Source organism: Rhinopithecus bieti, unplaced genomic scaffold, assembly GCF_001698545.2.
Source record: "Rhinopithecus bieti isolate Rb0 unplaced genomic scaffold, ASM169854v2 scaffold_50799, whole genome shotgun sequence".
NCBI classification, from domain to species: domain Eukaryota; kingdom Metazoa; phylum Chordata; class Mammalia; order Primates; family Cercopithecidae; genus Rhinopithecus; species Rhinopithecus bieti.
Genome location: NW_016819917.1, coordinates 66,424 through 83,377, shown reverse-complemented (window position 1 = coordinate 83,377; position 16,954 = coordinate 66,424). Strand labels below are relative to the sequence as shown.

At 48.1% G+C, this 16,954-nt stretch overlaps 1 protein-coding gene across 4 annotated transcripts in view; it reads right to left on the bottom strand.

Moving 5' to 3' along the window:
- ZNF160 (zinc finger protein 160) overlaps positions 1 to 12,730 on the bottom strand; it is a 40,842-nt gene extending 28,112 nt beyond the window's left edge. For all 4 annotated transcript variants that reach the window (XM_017859320.1, XM_017859323.1, XM_017859324.1 and 1 more), the window contains exon 1: positions 12,561 to 12,730. The gene's annotated coding sequence lies outside the window, so the exon portion shown is untranslated. The remainder of the gene's footprint in view (positions 1 to 12,560) is intronic.
- Positions 12,731 to 16,954: the final 4,224 nt, after the last annotated feature.

Genomic DNA, 16,954 nt, shown 5'->3' with positions numbered 1-16,954 from the left:
TTTTTTTTTTTTTTTTGAGACAAAGTCTCTCTGTCACCCAGGCTAGAGTGCAATGGCACAATCTTGGCTCATTGCAACCTCCGCCTCCTGGGTTCAAGCAATTCTCCTGTCTCAGCCTCCCAAATAACCAGGATTACAGGCGCACGCCACTACACCCAGCTAATTGTTTTTGTATTTTCAGTAGAGACGGGGTTTCACATTGGCCAGGGTGGTCTCCAACTCCTGACCTCAAGTGATCTATCTGCCTTGGCCTCCCAGAGTGCTGAGATTACAGGCGTGAGTTACCATGCCCTGCTGGATATTCTCCTTCATATGAACTCTATACAAAGTAAAACTAGATGATCAAATATTAAATGGCATCGTATCTACTAGCAAGAATTTTATGTCAACATCTGTGAATTTACCTCTACTTTGAAGTATGTTTGCCTCTCACCTCCCTACATGTGGAAGATTTCATCCATGGAAAAGTGGTGATTAATTGAAAACACAATTGTTTAGATAGGAAAAATAGCATATTTAACAACTATATCTACACAGTTTCAAAAGACATGGTGTCTGGGATTTGGGGACTTTTGCAAGGTAGACTGCTCTGTGTTATGCAATACTGCTAAGTAACTGTGTTGCCAAGAAAGCAGTTTCAGCATGCACTTCCATGATTCCAAGCAAAGAAATGATTTGATTTTGGATCTTTTCATTAAACTGAGAATAGTAGGGGTGAATCTGATTATAGGTGAAAGCCATGAATCCATTTTCTATATGCAGAGTTTAAATGCTTACAAAATTTTCATTGAAGCAAAGTCAACATATTCACAAGAGACTGAAAAAGGATCTTTATTTCTGGCTGGGCACAGTGGTTCACGCCTATAATCCCAGCACTTCACTTTGGGAGGTTAAGGCAGGTGGATCACTTGAGGTCAGGAGTTCAAGACAAGCCTGGCCAATATGGTGAAACCTCATCTCTATTAAAAATACAAAAATTAGCCAGGTGCAGTGGCAGCGCCTGTTATCCCAGCTACTAGGGGGGCTGAGGCAGGAGAATCACTTGAACCCGGGAGGCGGAGGTTGCAGCGAGCCAAGATCGTGCCACTGCACTCCAGCCTGGGTGACAGTGCAAGACTCCATTTCAAAAAAAAAAAAAAATGAAGAAAGAATGGTAGGGGAGGCTCAACCTTTGCTATTTGCTAGGACTACAGGGTCAAAATCAGCTTCTACATTGTCAACACATAACAAGTAAAACTCAAAAATAATGAATACACATATATCTGAAAATTGGAATATGACAAACTTTAAACTTGCCCTGGTACCTTGGCCTTTGAGAGGCACTGAATCCAGCCTGGGCAACATAGTAAGACCCCATCTATACAAAAAAATTTAGAAATTATCCAGGTGTGGTCGTGCATGTCTATAGTCCCAGCTATTCAGGAGGCTGAAGTGAGTTTGAGATTGCAGTGAGCTATGATCACGCCACTCCAGCCTGGGCGACAGGAGACTGACATTTGACTCAATGGACTGGGCTGGGAAGACCCACCCTCAATGTGGGTCAGCACCATGCAGTTGGCTGCCAGTGAGGCTAGAACAAAGCACCCAGAAGGTGAGATACGCTGGGTTGCTGAGTCTTCTGGCTTTCATCTTTCTCCCACACTGGATGCTTCCTTCCATGTGTCCTGCCTTTGGACATTAGACTTCAGGTGCTTCAGCCTTTTGTGCTTTGCCAGGTGCTCTCAGGCCTTTGGCCACAGACTGAGGCGTGGTGGCTCAAGCCTGTAATCCCAGCACTTTGGGAGGCCGAGACGGGCGGATCACAAGGTCAGAAAATCGAGACCATCCTGGCTAACACGGTGAAACCCCGTCTCTACTAAAAAATACGAAAAACTAGCTGGGCGAGGTGGCGGCGCCTGTAGTCCCAGCTACACGGGAGGCTGAGGCAGGAAAATGGCATAAACCTGGGAAGCGGAGCTTGCAGTGAGCTGAGATCCGGCCACTGCACTCCAGCCCAGGCGACAGAGCAAGACTCCGTCTCAAAAAAAAAAAAAGAAAAAGAAAAAAGCTTTGCAGGGCACTCAATCTTCACTGTGGGTGTACTGACTATTCCTGTCACACATAAGATACATCATTAACTGCTAAAAGAAAATTTCAGCTAATTGAAAAAATGAGATGCACCAAGTTTATTTCAAAGCCATATACATCTAAAATCCCTTGCAATCGTGTAACAGATCAACAACTGAAATATAAGGAAACAAGGTATTAGTGATGCACATGCTCCAATGACACCCCAATATCATACGAGGTAACACTCCCAACTATCATTTTATCTTCCAAAATGCATCTGAAAGCTTCTTGATCTACAACACAAAATACTCCAAGATACCAAAGTTAACCCAGAAATTTATCTCTGATATTTCCCCTATAATTCCTCTATTTTAAGTATTGTTTATGTTTAAGGGAATGGTTGGTGACCTAAATTACCAGACACCCTTCCTCCACACACCCTGGTCCAGGGCCCTTGAAACGTCCCTGGACCTAAGCCCAGAGTTTCTCTCTTCCATCCAGAAATGGAAACGATGTTCTAATTGTTGTCACCATGAAACTGAATACAGCACAAGTAGAAATTTCACCTTCGTTTCATCCTCTAAACAGACAAATCAGGTCCTGGATTAATTAAGCAGGTCTAATTGCCAGTTCCAGGGTGAAACCATGGCCCCACAAGGACCATCCGCTGATGCCCCTGCACTCCTCCTGGTACCTTGAGCTAAAATGAGTTGTGATCCTCTTAAGGGTAGGATGCCTGTCTCCACCTTCAAACAAAATGAGTTTTTCACTTAAATCGTTTTCTATGTAAGAGTAAATAAACCTTCGCCTTCAATTAAGTGGCCCAGTACAATTCTATTCTTTTGCCTTAAATTGTTTGAAATGCTGTATTAACTGAAAAGAAGCAGGAAGCATCCCTGAACTGAAAATAAGCCGGAAGCATCCCTACTCATTAACTGAAAATAAGCAGGAAGCATCCCCACCTAATTTCAATTAGCTGAAATTTTCTTTTAGCAGTACAATGCTGATGATCCAGTCCTAGTGGAGAGAAAATGAACTGGGGCCCAGAGGAGAAGAGAGCCCAGACCCGCTCCTTTCCTGGCCCTGCCCGGTTCCCACAGCCCAGACCGCACCATAGCAGCATCCCGCCTCTTCGCACCCCTTGTCCCATCTGGCCCAGACTCCACCCCAGGCCGGCTTCCACGCTTCTCCCGCCCCTCTCTCACTGGTCCCGCACCAGTAGGTACTCCCACCCTCGCGCGACCCGAGTCTTCCACCGCTGGCCGGCTTGGTCCTTGCACACTGTCCAGGCCGCCACGGTGGCTCGCTACCCTTCCACTCACGCCTTCCCAATGCCAAGCCCCCGCCCCCCACGCCGGCTTCCACCCTCCACCTCAGCTCCCTCCCCACTGCCCAGGCCGCCCCACAGCCATTTCCACACCCACCCGACCCTCTCCACCCTTTCCATGGTTGCCCAAACCCCACCTACCCTCCCTACTGTGCTTCTCACCACTATCCAAGACCCGCCCCCGCTGGCCACAGCCCTACCCAGAATCCGTTTCCAGTTTTCTCACCCTGCGGATAGCCATTCAAAACCTGCCTTTCAGGCACTCAGCCACTGTCAGCCACACTTAGGAATCCACCATCCCACCAGAATAAAATCTCCCAGGTGCGCCATGGGATTGATAGCGAGTCCCAGGGTTCCCGTGGGAAAACTGAGACCGGTGGCTCTCCAACTTTTCCTAAATATTTGAAACCCTCCTGCTTGATTTGGAAGCTGGACTCCGCTCTTTTTAATACTCCCAGTTGGTGCTGGTGTCTTCCCAGTCTGTCTGCTGGTTTGTTCTCCATGAGGATCAATCCGTGTCTAGTCTCTGCTTGCATAACGGTTATAGGAATACCAAAAGCCTTAATCTAATAATTACACATGTCGTTTATCACCCGTGTTCAGTCCGTTCTATCACCCGCTCTCCCGTGGAATTCCTAAGTCACCTATTTTTTTTTTTTTTTTTTTGAGACGAGTCTTGCTCTGTCGCCGGTCTGGAGTTCCAGCTGGCCCGGATCTCAGCTCACTGCAAGCTCCGCCTCCGGGTTTACGCCATTCTCGGGCTGCCGGTCAAGCCTCCCCCAGATAGCTGGGCTACAGGCCCCCGCCACCTCGCCCCGGGCTAGTTTTTTTTTTTTTTTTTTGCATTTAGTATGAGACGGGTTTCACGTGTTAGCCAGATGGTCCTCGATCTCCCTGACCTCGTGATCCCCCGTCTCGGCTCCGTCCAAAGTGCTGATACACCTGGCACCGGCGCCCGGCCCTAAGCACCATTATAAAAGAATCCCGTTAAACGAGATCAGTGTCTAACACAGACAAAGCCTCTGTCTCAATAACAGTAAATAATAATAGCAACATTACACGAAATATTAGTATTGCTAAAATGGGGGTGTAGTAAAAATTAAATAATAAGTAAATAATTAAAAATAAATGACATATGGCCAGGCGCAGTGACTTATGCTTGTAATCCCAGCACTTTGGGATGCTGAGGTGGGCAGATCATATGAAGTCAGGAGTTCAAGACCAGCCTGACCAACATGGTGAAAACTCCGTCTCTACTAAAAATACAAAAAAATGACCCGGGAGTGGTGGCTCATGTCTGTAGACCCAGTTACTCAGGAGGCTGAGGCAGGAGAATTGCTTGAACCCAGGAGACAGAGGTTGCAGTCAGCTGACATCGCACCACTGCACTCCAGCCTGGGAAACAGAACAAGACTCCGTCTCAAAATGAATGAATGAATGAATGAATGAATGAATGAATGAATGAATGAAATATTAGGCCACTTTTATGGCCTTCACATTGGGAGACTGATGTATGCAGGGGACTTGTTTGTCCTTGGGGTGGTCTTTATTGTGAGAAGAGAGCTGAGCAGGACCAGCTGAGGGCAGAGCCAAGCAGAGCCTTCATGAAGACACTCTGCTTGCCCAACAGGTGGAAGGGCAAGCCTAAGTTCACCCCAAAACACATCTGGTTGACTATGGGATCGTTGTCTGAGGCTGAGCAGACCCACTTGGCCAATAAAAGACCCTAAACTCTGCAAAAGAAGAGAGACCTCTCTGTGCCCAGACCCCTACACAGAAAAAAGGTCCTGGGGTCTAAGATTTCTCACTTGCCAATGATGTTGGCTTGAATATTATTCAGACCCAAATCCTTGGGTCCTGTGTGGGACAAACTGACCGCAGACATGCAGGAACTGAGAGTCTGAACAGAGCAGCAGAAAGGCAGGCAGAAGACTTGAGGGAGGGGAGAAAGGAGAGACACAAACAGACCAACCCCTCCTCTTCCTCAATCACCCGCCTGGGGAAACAGTTTCCCGTCTTAGAGAGGACAATGGGGAAAGGGAGAAGTGTGTGCATAGGGTGAGATGTGTGTTGGGCAGACAGAAAGACTCCTTTCCCTAAATGTGACCCCATTAGCTCACCCCATTCTATTGCACAAATTCCTGAGGAGAGGGGCACCCTGTGGGGATGAACACAGCTCTTCCTCCCTCTGGTTCCTGAGTCTCCCTGCCATGACCAGGGCTGTAATCCTCCAACTCTCTTCCCAGGGCCCCGTGGCCCCTCTCCACTGGAGAAAGATCCGTGTTCCACAGCCGGTCTCAAGGACCTTGCCCCTCAGGTCCTCAAGCTGCCCTGTGACTCTGTGATCTTGGAATAAACAGGGAGAGGCCACTGGCCTGGCAGCAAGAATGTGGCAGCTTTATCTTCCCAAGGACAGACCCAGTGGAAGCCTGTGGGCTGCTTCGCCTTGATTCTTGGAGAAATCCTTCCCCTGCTCTGGGACCCTGACAACCACGCCCTCTTGAGTCGCACCCATAGACGCCCCCACAACAAACCCTCCCTAATGAAAGCCATCTGCGCCTGATTCTTAGGCCCTGCATTGCCCTCTGGACCCAGACATGCTTATAAACTCCCACACCCCTCATATACTTCATAAAGATCCCATATTCCCCAGGTACTTCATAAAGATCCAGAAGCCCTGTTATGAAATCTCACAAGCCCCAGAAACTCATGGAATAATATACACAAACACCCCAGGGACTCGCTGACCCAGGACAACGTATTTCTACTCACAGTGACTCCACCCCACACGGAAATACCACTAAAACCTACCACTACAACAGAGATGTCTCTCATGATGCAGTGCCCCAATTAGACCCCAGCGTCATGAAAGGAAACACTCCACATGATCATTTCATCCTCAGAAACACAACTGAAAATACCCCGAATGCCAAAGGTAACCCAGAAAATAATCTGAGATTCCTCCTATCTTTCCTCTATGGGTTTCAGGAGGGTTTCCGCACTTCCCAAAGCCTCCGCAGAAATCACCCTGTGGAGCTATGCTGTGGAGCAGTTCTGGGATCCACACCCTCAGGCCAAGGTACCCATCCTCCTGCTACCGAAGCTCCCTATGGGCTCAGCTTAGGCCTTGGTTCTAAGTACACTTCAGGATGTTTCTCTGCATGATTCCACCACCTTCAGTCCTCTTCACTGTGATGAGTTTCCCAATCAAACTCCTGTGTGCAAATCTCTGTGTCAGCATCTGTTTCCCAGGTAACCTGAGCTGAGACATCAGGGCGTTACAAAATGATCCTGCAGCCCCACAACCACCCCAAAATCCACTTAGCCAGACCTAAGACTTCTTTCCAAGTGTGCCACATACCCCGTGAGCCCACAGCCACGCATGGGCCGGGTGCATACAGCATTCATCCAGCTCCTCCAGAGGCTCAGCCTTGCTTCCATGCCTCACTTGACACCTCTAAGTACTTCTTCACTTGCCCCATTTTTCTACTTCTCTTCCAGCCTGAGGAGCACACTGGATCGAAAGGCCCCTGGACACAAGCGATGTGGCAGGAATGGACACCAACTGCTATTTGCAGGACAGTGGGCCTCGAGTGTAGATTCTAGAAGTTGGCCCTGCTGGAAGGAGTTGCCAGCGATATGGGGACACCATGGAGTCCAGTTTAAAGGCAGGTAAAGATCGGCCGGACTGAGCTGATGGAGGATGTCCAAGAAAAAGAGAGGCCCCAGATCTCATGAGGGAGGCTGCCATTGTCCCGTTGTCTCTCTACTCACAGTCACCTGCAAAATCCCCCTGCTGTTTAGGGAGTGCCTTCTCAATGGCCCATTTAGCTTCCGAACTTCTCGCTGCCCTTCCTGAAGGGAATCCAGGACCCCTGACTCTGAGGACATCACTGCTGGAAGGCAAAGCCCCTGACCAGGATGGCCACTGGGCCCTGGTGATGTGCAGAGTGTGGGAGACCCGGGAGCTGGAGTAAGGCAGTGGGGACGCCTCAGCACTGGCTGAGGACACAGGGTCTGCGGGGCTTTTCAGGCCTCAGTGAGGCCTTCTGCTCTTTTTCTTTTTTTTTTTTTGAGACGGAGTCTTGCTCTGTCACCCAGGCTGGAGTGCAGTAGTGCGATCTCGGCTCACTGCAAGCTCCGCCTCCCGGGTTCACGCCATTCTCCTGCCTCAGCCTCCCGAGTAGCTGGGACCGCAGGCGTCCGCCACCATGTCTGGCCAAGTTTTTGTATTTTTACTAGAGACAGGGTTTCACCGTGTTAGCCAGGACGGTCTCGATCTCTTGACTTAGTGATCTGCCCGCCTCAGCTTCTCAAAGTGCTGGGATTACAGGCGTGAGCCATCGCGCCCGGCCATGCCTTCTGCTCTTATATAGACTGGAATAAATAGCCACAGGAGGTTTAGACCAATTACAGATGAAATTTCCAGAATATGGGACCATCCTCACTACCCGCCCTATCCTTTTGGTCTTCCCTGAGGACTCCTCAGCCCGACCCCAGCCCCAGCATCTGAATCACAACCCCGGAGAAGGTGCTAGAGTTGTCCTGTGGCCAAGATGGAGACTGCGTCCTCCAACGGAGACACAAAACACTCAAAATAATCCACGCAGAAAAGTGTCCGATGTGGTGATGGATGCGGAGACAGTGAAACCTGAGTAACGTGATAGACAGTGATGTGGAGAAAACTTCAGATGGGGTTGCAAGGGGGCAGGAGACAGCTCTGAGGCTAGACCCGAAGGAGAAGAAAGGGACAGAGCTGTGATGATTTGGGGACATAGGGTAAGAGGAGGGGCAAAGACTGAGACAGGAAGGGTTTTGATGTTTGGGAAAAGAGAAAAGCAAACGTCACCAGGGCAGAGGGAGTCATGAAATGAGGGCAAGCTCCCAGGAAGAGGCTGGACACTGGCAGGGGCCCTGGACACAGGGCTGTGGAGCCACAGTGAAGAGTTGGGCTTTTATCCTGGGGAACACGGGAAGCCGGTGGAGGGTTCCCTGCCAGGGACTGACATGACTGTTTTAGATTTAGCCATAACTCTAATGCAGAGACAGGTCTCTGAAGATGGTCTGACTCTGAGTCTATGCCCTGGCTTCCATCCTTGTGGTTTTAGTTTTGTTTTGTTTTAAATTTTAAAGGACTGAGTCCCATTTAAATTTTTAATTGCAGTGGGCACTCCCCACTTCCTAGAAGAACTGCAAAACACAGATGGACACCCAATTTTGCCAAACATTAAGGGGGTCAGTGTCACTCAGACTGAGGTATATTGACTGAGTCTCTCACCTTCACGTTGCAGGTGGGTTTACTGAGGGCTAGAGGGGGAGACGTTTCACCAAGTCATCGAAGTTGAATTAGAAGATGTATCTGACTCTACGACAGCCTCGAAGGGCCAATGGGTGACACGAGACTTTCTCACACCTCCCCGGGAAAATTCCAGGATCTTCTTTCATATACCTGGGCAAAAGAAACTTCTCTTTCACGGCTTTATCACGCTGATCCCAAACATTTAATTCCTCTTTTCCAGGAACACACAACATACTTAGGAAACGCAGAACTGTGAAAACATGGCTATTGGTGTTGAAAACAGTGAAAGACTGTCAGCTGTAGAAATGAACTCTCTCGCCGGGCGCGGTGGCTCAAGCCTGTAATCCCAGCACTTTGGGAGGCCGAGAGCGGGGCAGGATCAGCTGGAGGGTCAGGAGATCGAGACCTATCCTGGCTAAGCACCGGGTGAAACCCGCTGCTCGTAATTAAAAAATGACAAAAAAACTAGCCGGGCGATTGGTGGTGGTGCCCCCGTCCCTGTAACTTTTTTTTCGCCAGCTTAACTTCGGGAGGCCGACGGTGCAGTTGACAGAAAATGGCGTGAACTTCTCGGTGAGGCTGGCTAGCTTGCAAGTGAGCTTGAGATCCGCGCATCTTGCATCTCCAAGCGCGCGGGTGACGTGCAGAGCAAGACTTCTGTCTCATAACTTTAAAAATAGAAAAAAAAAAATAAGATATGAACTTCTCTCTAGCAATGTTTTTTTTCCCATGAACACATATTTAGTCTTTCTGCTGAATATAGATGGTTTTTGATATTTTCAATTTTTTCCTGGTTTGTCCCATTCCTGTTCCACATTACTAGAATAAGTAGAACTGACTTAATAAAGGACTTGAGGGGACATCCACTTAGCAGTTCACAGGTCATCTATTTTTTAATGCAGATGATCTATGTTAAGGGTAAGATTATATACGGAACTTATATACGATAATTTTTAGTTGGCGGTGCACAGTTGGCCACGCCTGTAATCGCCAGCACTTTGGGAGGCTGAGGCAGTTGGAGTCACGAGGTCAGGAGATTGAGAGCCCATCCTGCTAACATACTGGTGAAATCCTGTCCCTGCTCAAAAAATACAAAAAATGGGCGATGGAGCAAGACTTCCCGTCTCAACAAAAAAAAAAAAAAAAAAAAAAAACCAAATTAGTTTCTACATTAGGTTTTCCTCATGTTAAGGTGTAAGATAAAATAAAGGCGTCATTGATAGCTTACCGTTAAAATACACGTTACACCATCTAAAATTCCTAACTGATGGCTGGCGCCAGGCGGCTCACCGCTGTAATCCCGCAGCAAACTTTGGGAGGGATCAACTTGAGAATTACGGAGTCTCGAGACCAGCCTGCTATAAATGAAACCCCTATCTCTACAACAAATAACAAAAATTAGCCAGGTGTTGTGCAGTGGGCTTCTGTAATTCCCACCCTAACGTTGGGAGTGTCTGAGGAGGAGAATGCTTGAACCTGGGAGGTTTGGTAGGTGGGATATATATAATAAATTTGCAGTTGAGTCCAAGGTCACATCCAGTCGCACTCCAGCCTGGGCCGAGTGAGTTAGTACTCCATCTCAAAATAAATATTTCTAAATATTAACGTATAGGCCTGCGGCAGTGCTCACAGCCTGTAATGTCCCAGAACTTTGAGGCCCAAGAACAGGTGGACTCACTTAGAGGTTCAGTGAAGTCAAGAGGCAGCCTGCCAATCATGTGGAACTGCGCGTCTCTACTAAAATACAAATTAGCCAAGGCATGGTGGCGGAAACCAACTGTAATCCCAGCTACTCGGGAGGCTGAGCAGAGAATAGGCTTAAACCTGGGAGACGTTCAGTGGCTGAGATCATGGCCACTGCCCTCCAGCCCGCGTGACAGAGTGAGACTTGTCCTCAAAAATAAAAAAATAAATAAATATGAATAAACATTACCTACTGACCTACCAAAGAGTATTTCCAATATGTGATAAAGAGTAGAAAGCGTGCAGACCTCAATCTGAACTCAACACCAATTAACTTCGAATGAAACAATTTTGAATATATATAATATATTATTTAATATGTATATATTATTTAACTATATATGGAATTCTACAAAGGGAAAAAATTGAAAATATATCACATTTAGAAAAGAATGACATGAGCCGATATAGGATTCCACAAAAGCTTACTTCAGCAATAATTATGTATAGAAAAAGAGACTGAAGTAGATAAGCTTTATCTCAACCTTCAACATGAACTGTGAGATGAGAGGTAAAGGCAAGGCACCAGGCAGTGACACAGTCAGTCACGCCTTGCCCCTCTTCACTGCCCCACACTCTACCCCATCCTAGGAAACAGGAAGAGGGAGACCCACAATTGAATGAGGCAAGTCACCGCCCAAGTGGCTGAACAGCATGGGCAAATGAAAGCTAGCCTCTGATGCCATAATTATAAAATGCACAAGCCTTTTACAGAGCTTCGTAATTCTCATCCCTACATGTAGAATTTAAACAGTAAGGTTACAATTTAAATGTAAGACATTATAAATAGAGAAATCAGATTGTCATATCCAATCTCAACTCACCTCTCATCTGGCCCCAGGGCGCCCCTCTTTGTAACTATGTGTTCCTCTCCCCCCATTTTGTACCTCTCACTTTCACCCTGTCTCTCCAGCCCTTCTTTTCCGCCTTTTATTTTCCCCCTAGGATTCTGCTGATTTTGTGGCTCTTTTTTCTCCTGCTGTTTCTCCCTTCTTTGTTTCCCCGCTTATATCTGTTCTACTCCATTCTTGCAATTTGTTTCACCTCTTGTGGCGCTTTCTTTCCAATCTTTTCATCGTCCCAGTCTCCAACTATTTCTGCCTCTTTCTTACCCCATCTCTGCGCCTCCTCTGCTCTCCCCGTTAAATTCCCTCTTTCCTGTTACACCCGCTTATCCTCGCTATCTGGCACTCCCAGACCGAGGCCTCCCCGTGTTGTAATCCTCCCTCTGCTCGCCTTGTCACTGGCTGTTCCCTCTTGCTGTCCCAGCACCACGCTGCTCTGTCTGCCCTGTCTCCAAATCTCTTCGCCTCTCCCTCACTCTCTGTCTGAGGAGGCTCCTTCTTTGCTGTCCGTCTCCTTATCTTGCAGTCCTTCATCTCTGGACATCGAGCTTTTCTCTACATTTCGCCAATTGCTTTTCTGCCCCTGCTACTTTCTTGACTGCTTCTTTCACTCTGTCTCTTTGCAAATCCCTCACCCATCCTCCACTTTGCCATCTGTTTATGGGTCTCCCTCGTTTGTCTTTTTCTCTTTCTTGGTTTTTCCATCTCCTCTCAGTCGCTCTTTGTCTCTCTCTCTCCTGATTCCCTGGGGCCACACATTCACGGGAGGATTTGGAGTAAGATGTCTGCATGTCCGAGGAGTACATTTTCCAGGGGGTGGAGCTGGGCAGGCAAAAACACTGGGTATCACAGGACAGGCCCTGGGCACCTCCCCAACAAGGGCTCAAGGGAAGCGGTGACTGCAAAGGGGAGGCCTGGGGAGCAGCAGGGCCCGGCACCAGGAGGAGGGAGGTGGGGGGCGACGACGCCTTAGGAGGGGGTGGGATCTGCAGGATTCCAGGATCAAGCAGAGGCGCGGCCTCCCCGGGACTGGGGCTGCGGCGCTACGCTCCAGGGGCCGACGAGGGCGAGGCTGGGAGGCGCCCAGGGCAGGTAGTGAGGACTTCAAGCGATGCGGGGCGGGAGGAGGCGTCAATAAAGGATTTTAAGCAGGAAAATCCTGCTTAAACGTTTAAAAAACCGGGAAAGGCCATGTTTACTTGGCCCAAGGCAGAAAGACCGGGGGCAGGGACCAGCCTCAGGGCGACTTTAACCCAAAAGGAAGCGTCTCCGGGCCCACACCGCAAGGCCTATTTACCTGAGGTGGAGGGTGCGGTGCGGAGATTTTAAGTCCGTAGCAACCCCCGGGCATCGGGTGTGCGAACGGGGGACGGCGAGGCGCAGGTTGACTCTACACAGAGGAACACTCATACGCCATGGTGTGATGCTTGCTCCGCACGATCCACTTCCGGGTCTGGGGGCAACTGCGCGGAGGGAAGCGACCCAGTGGCCTGGGGCGGGGTCCGAGGTGGGCGGAACCGGAAAAGGGCGGGGCGTTGAGAGAGCCTGGCTGGGGCAGGGGCCCCGGGACAGGGACCCCAGGGAAGGAACTAGGAGGAGCCCCCGGGGATGGGCGGGGAGTGGCCGAGTGGGAGGGACCCGGGGGCGGGCCGGGGAGGAGCCGCCGGGGAAGGGCAGGGAGGAACCGCGGGGAGGGACCGCCAGGGAGAGTCTCGGGGGAGAGGCGGGGCGGGCCGGGCCGGGACACGCTAGGGTCTGCGATTTCGTGTGACGCCCACTGCCCAGCGCCCAGCGCCCAGAGCCTTTAGTCTATAGTGTCATGTGGAACGGCGTAGGTGTTTCAAAAGGTTTCAAGTTAAAGGCACAGTTGTGTAGGTTATTTTGGAAACCAAACTGCTTTCCTCTTAGAATGGAAACGGTTTATGTTGAAACCATTTTTTGCTAGCGCGTTTACCCAGTAATGTCATTGACGCTGAAGCAGCCCAGGAGTCTGGGAATGTGGGTCGACACGGAGCGGTGATGGCATCCTGGAAAGTTTCTGCGATTAAAATTAAGTAATTTAAAAACCCTGAAATTAGCAACAACTTTTAAAATATGTAATAAATTGTTTTGCCCTTTTTTAATACTTACTATTCTATTCCGTACGAGATGACAACCTCAAATGCCTATGCATTTTTTTTTTTTTTTTTTTTTTTTTTTTTTTTTTTTTGAGCCGGAGTCGCACTCTCTCGCCCAGGATGGAGTGCAGTGGCATGCTCTCCGCTCACTGCAACCTCGGCCTCCCGGGTTCAAGCAGCTCTCCTGCCTCAGCCTCCCGAGTGGCTGGGATTATGGGCGCCCTCCACCACGTCCTTTAGTAGAGATGAAGTTTCACCACGTTGCTCAGGCTGGTCTCGAACTCCTGATCTCAAGTGATCCACCCGCCTCAGCCTCCCAAAGTGCTAGAATTACAGGCGTGAGCCACCATGCCTGGCCCCAGGAACCACTTTCACCTACTGAATATATATTAAGCCCTTTGCCACAAAAAGATAATATACATAATTTATCTCAGGACAATTAAGACACCACTGTAAATGACAAATTCAGACTTAGAGAAGGAAAGATTTTATTCAAAAGGACTATTGCAATAGAGAGAATGTTCCATTTACAAGATCTGAAAATGTCCAAGAGACACAAACTAACAAGCATTTTTTTTTTTTTTCATATATGGAGGAGTAAACAAGGCTAGAAAGCACAAGCAGAAGTTATGGAGCTGTGGATGAGCATTTGACATGACTACAGTTATTCAGGGAAATTATGTTATGTTATGTTATGTTATGTTATGTTATGTTATGTTATGTTATGTTATGTATTTGTTGGAGAGAGTCTTGCTCTGTCCAACTCTGGGTGAGTACAGTGCACTCACCCAGACTGGAGTGCAATAGCATCATCTCTGTTCACTGCAACTTTTCATCTACCAGGCTCAGGCAGTCCTCCCACCTCAATCTCCCCAGTAGCTGAGACTACAGGCACACGTCACCACGCCTAGTTAATTTTTGTACTTTTTGTAGAGATGAGGTTTTGCCATGTTGCTCAGGCTAGCTTTGAACTCCTGAACTCAAGGGATCCCCCACACCTTGGCCTCCCAAAGTGCTGGGATTACAGGCATGAGCCACTGTGCCCGGTCTATTTATTTTTTGAGAGAGCATCTTGCTGTGTTGCCCAGGCTGGAGTGCAGTATCAAGACCATAGCTCACTGCAGCCTTCAACTCTGGAATCAAGTGATCCTCCTACCTCAGCCTCCCAAGTAGCTGGGACTATGGGTTTGCACCACCACACTTTACTAATTTTTTTACTTTTTGCAGAGGTGGATTCTCACTATGTTACCCAGACAGGTCTTGAACTTCTAGCCTCAACTGATCCTCCTGCCTCGACCTCCCCAAGTGTTGGGATTACAGGTGTGAGCCTGGCTCATCATGGAGTTCAAGACCAGTTTGGGCCACATAGCAAGACTCTCATCTCTACAGAAAATTTTTAAAAATTAGCTGGGCATGGTGGCACACACTTATAGTCCCAGCTACTCAGGAAGATTGCTTGAGCCCAGGAGTTCGAGGCTGCCGTGAGCTATGATCCCGACACTGCACTCCAGTCTGGGCAACAGAGTGAGAACCTGTCTCTCTTTCAAAAAAAAAAAAAAAAAGCCTACTCTTGGGAGGGGTGTTGTTAAGGAAAAGTTGTTCCAAATTACACTGACAAATAATGATTCAGAGGGCTGGGCATGGTGCTCATGCCTGCAATCCCTGCACTTTGGGAGGCCGAAGTGAGCGGATATGAGGTCAGGAGTTCGAGACCAGCCAACATGGCCAAACCACGTCTCTACTAAAAATACAAAAATTAGCCAGGCGTGGTGGTACACGCCTGTAATCCCAGCTACTCAGGAGGCTGAGGCAGGAGAATTGCTTGAATCAGGGAGGCAGAGTCTGCAGTGAGCCAAGATTGTGCCACTGCACTCCAGCTTGGTTGACAGAACGAGACTCTGTCTCAAATAAATAAATAATAACAAATAAATAAGGCCGGGTGCGGTGGCTCGAGCCTGTAACCCCAGCACTTTGGGAGGTTGAGATGGGCGGATCACATGAGGTCAAGAGATCGAGACCATCCTGGTCAACATGGTGAAACCCTGTCTCTACTAAAAATACAAAAATTAGCTGGGCGTGGTGGCACACGTCTGTAGTCCCAGCTATTCAGGAGGCTGAGGCAGGAGAATTGCTTGAAACCAGGAGGCAGAGGTTGCAGTGAGCTGAGATCGTGCCACTGCACTCCAGCCTGGCGACAGAGTGAGACTCCATCCCGTGAATGAATGAATTAATGAATAAATAAATAGTGAATTAGTAATCAAAAACCTCAAAAAGGAAAAGTTTGTAGCTGTACATGGTGGCTCACACCTGCAATGCCAGCACTTTGGGAGACCGAGGCAGGCAGATCCCTTGAGCTCACAAATTTGAGACCAGCGTGGTCTACATGGCGAAACCCTGTCTCTACAAAAAATACAAAAATTAGCCAAGTGTGGTGGTGCGCATCTGTAGTCCCAGCTACTCGGGAAGCTGGGGTGGGAGGATCACTTGAGCCCAGGAAGTTAAGGCTGCAGTGAGCCAGGATTGCACCACTGCCCTCTACTGGGCAAGAGACCAAGAGTCTGTCTCCAAAAATAGAAAAAAAAGACCGTTTAAAAAGTTCTGGAGTTCGGTGGCTCAAGCCTGTAATCCCAGCACTTTGGGAGGCCGAGACGGGCGGATCACGAGGTCAGGAGATCGAGACCATCCTGGCGAACACGGTGAAACCCCGTCTCTACTAAAACTACAAAAAACTAGCCGGGCGAGGTGGCGGCGCCTGTAGTCCCAGCTACCCGGGAGGCTGAGACAGGAGAATGGCGTGAACCCGGGAGGCGGAGCTTGCAGTGAGCTGAGATCCGGCCACAGCACTCCAGCCTGGGTGACAGAGCGAGACTCCGTCTCAAAAAAAAAAAAGTTCTGGAGTTTGTGTAGGTTTTGGAGAAACTCCTGCTGAGCCATACCCTCTGCACTAGAGAAGGAAATGTTACACTAAAACACACAAATCAATAGACATTCCCTGATACAACAGTTCCACATATCGCAGATTTAAAACTATGAGTACTAAGGTGTCATCAGCAAAACTGCTGATTAAATAAAAAGCCAAGTTCATTTATAATACATGGAAATGTACAAGACAAAAGTAGCAGTCAGTGCTGGAGTGACCTCAGCAAGGTGGTTGACTACAGAAGTCTAGTAAAAATCATAAAAAATAACAAAGTAATTTTACTAAAGTTGAAAATAAACCTTGGAATATAAACAAACACTCCAGTGTTTGCCATTATCACTGTCAATACTGAAACTAAACCTTAGAAGGAGTTCATTGCAGTTCCTGTAAAGTGGTCACAAGTTAAAATTCCTAACAATGTTATCAGGGTGAATATACAATTGCTACTTTATCTACCAAAACAGAACAAAATTCACATTGTGTATGTTAATTTTTAAAAGGAAGGTCATAAACAATCATTAGTCTTTTCAAATTATGACATTGAACACTCTAAGGACAGAAAACACAGTGCTATTTTTTTCCTTATCCCCACATTTAAAACATTTTAGGGTATTTTCCATATTCTTTTTTTTTTTTTTTTTTTTTTTTTTTTTT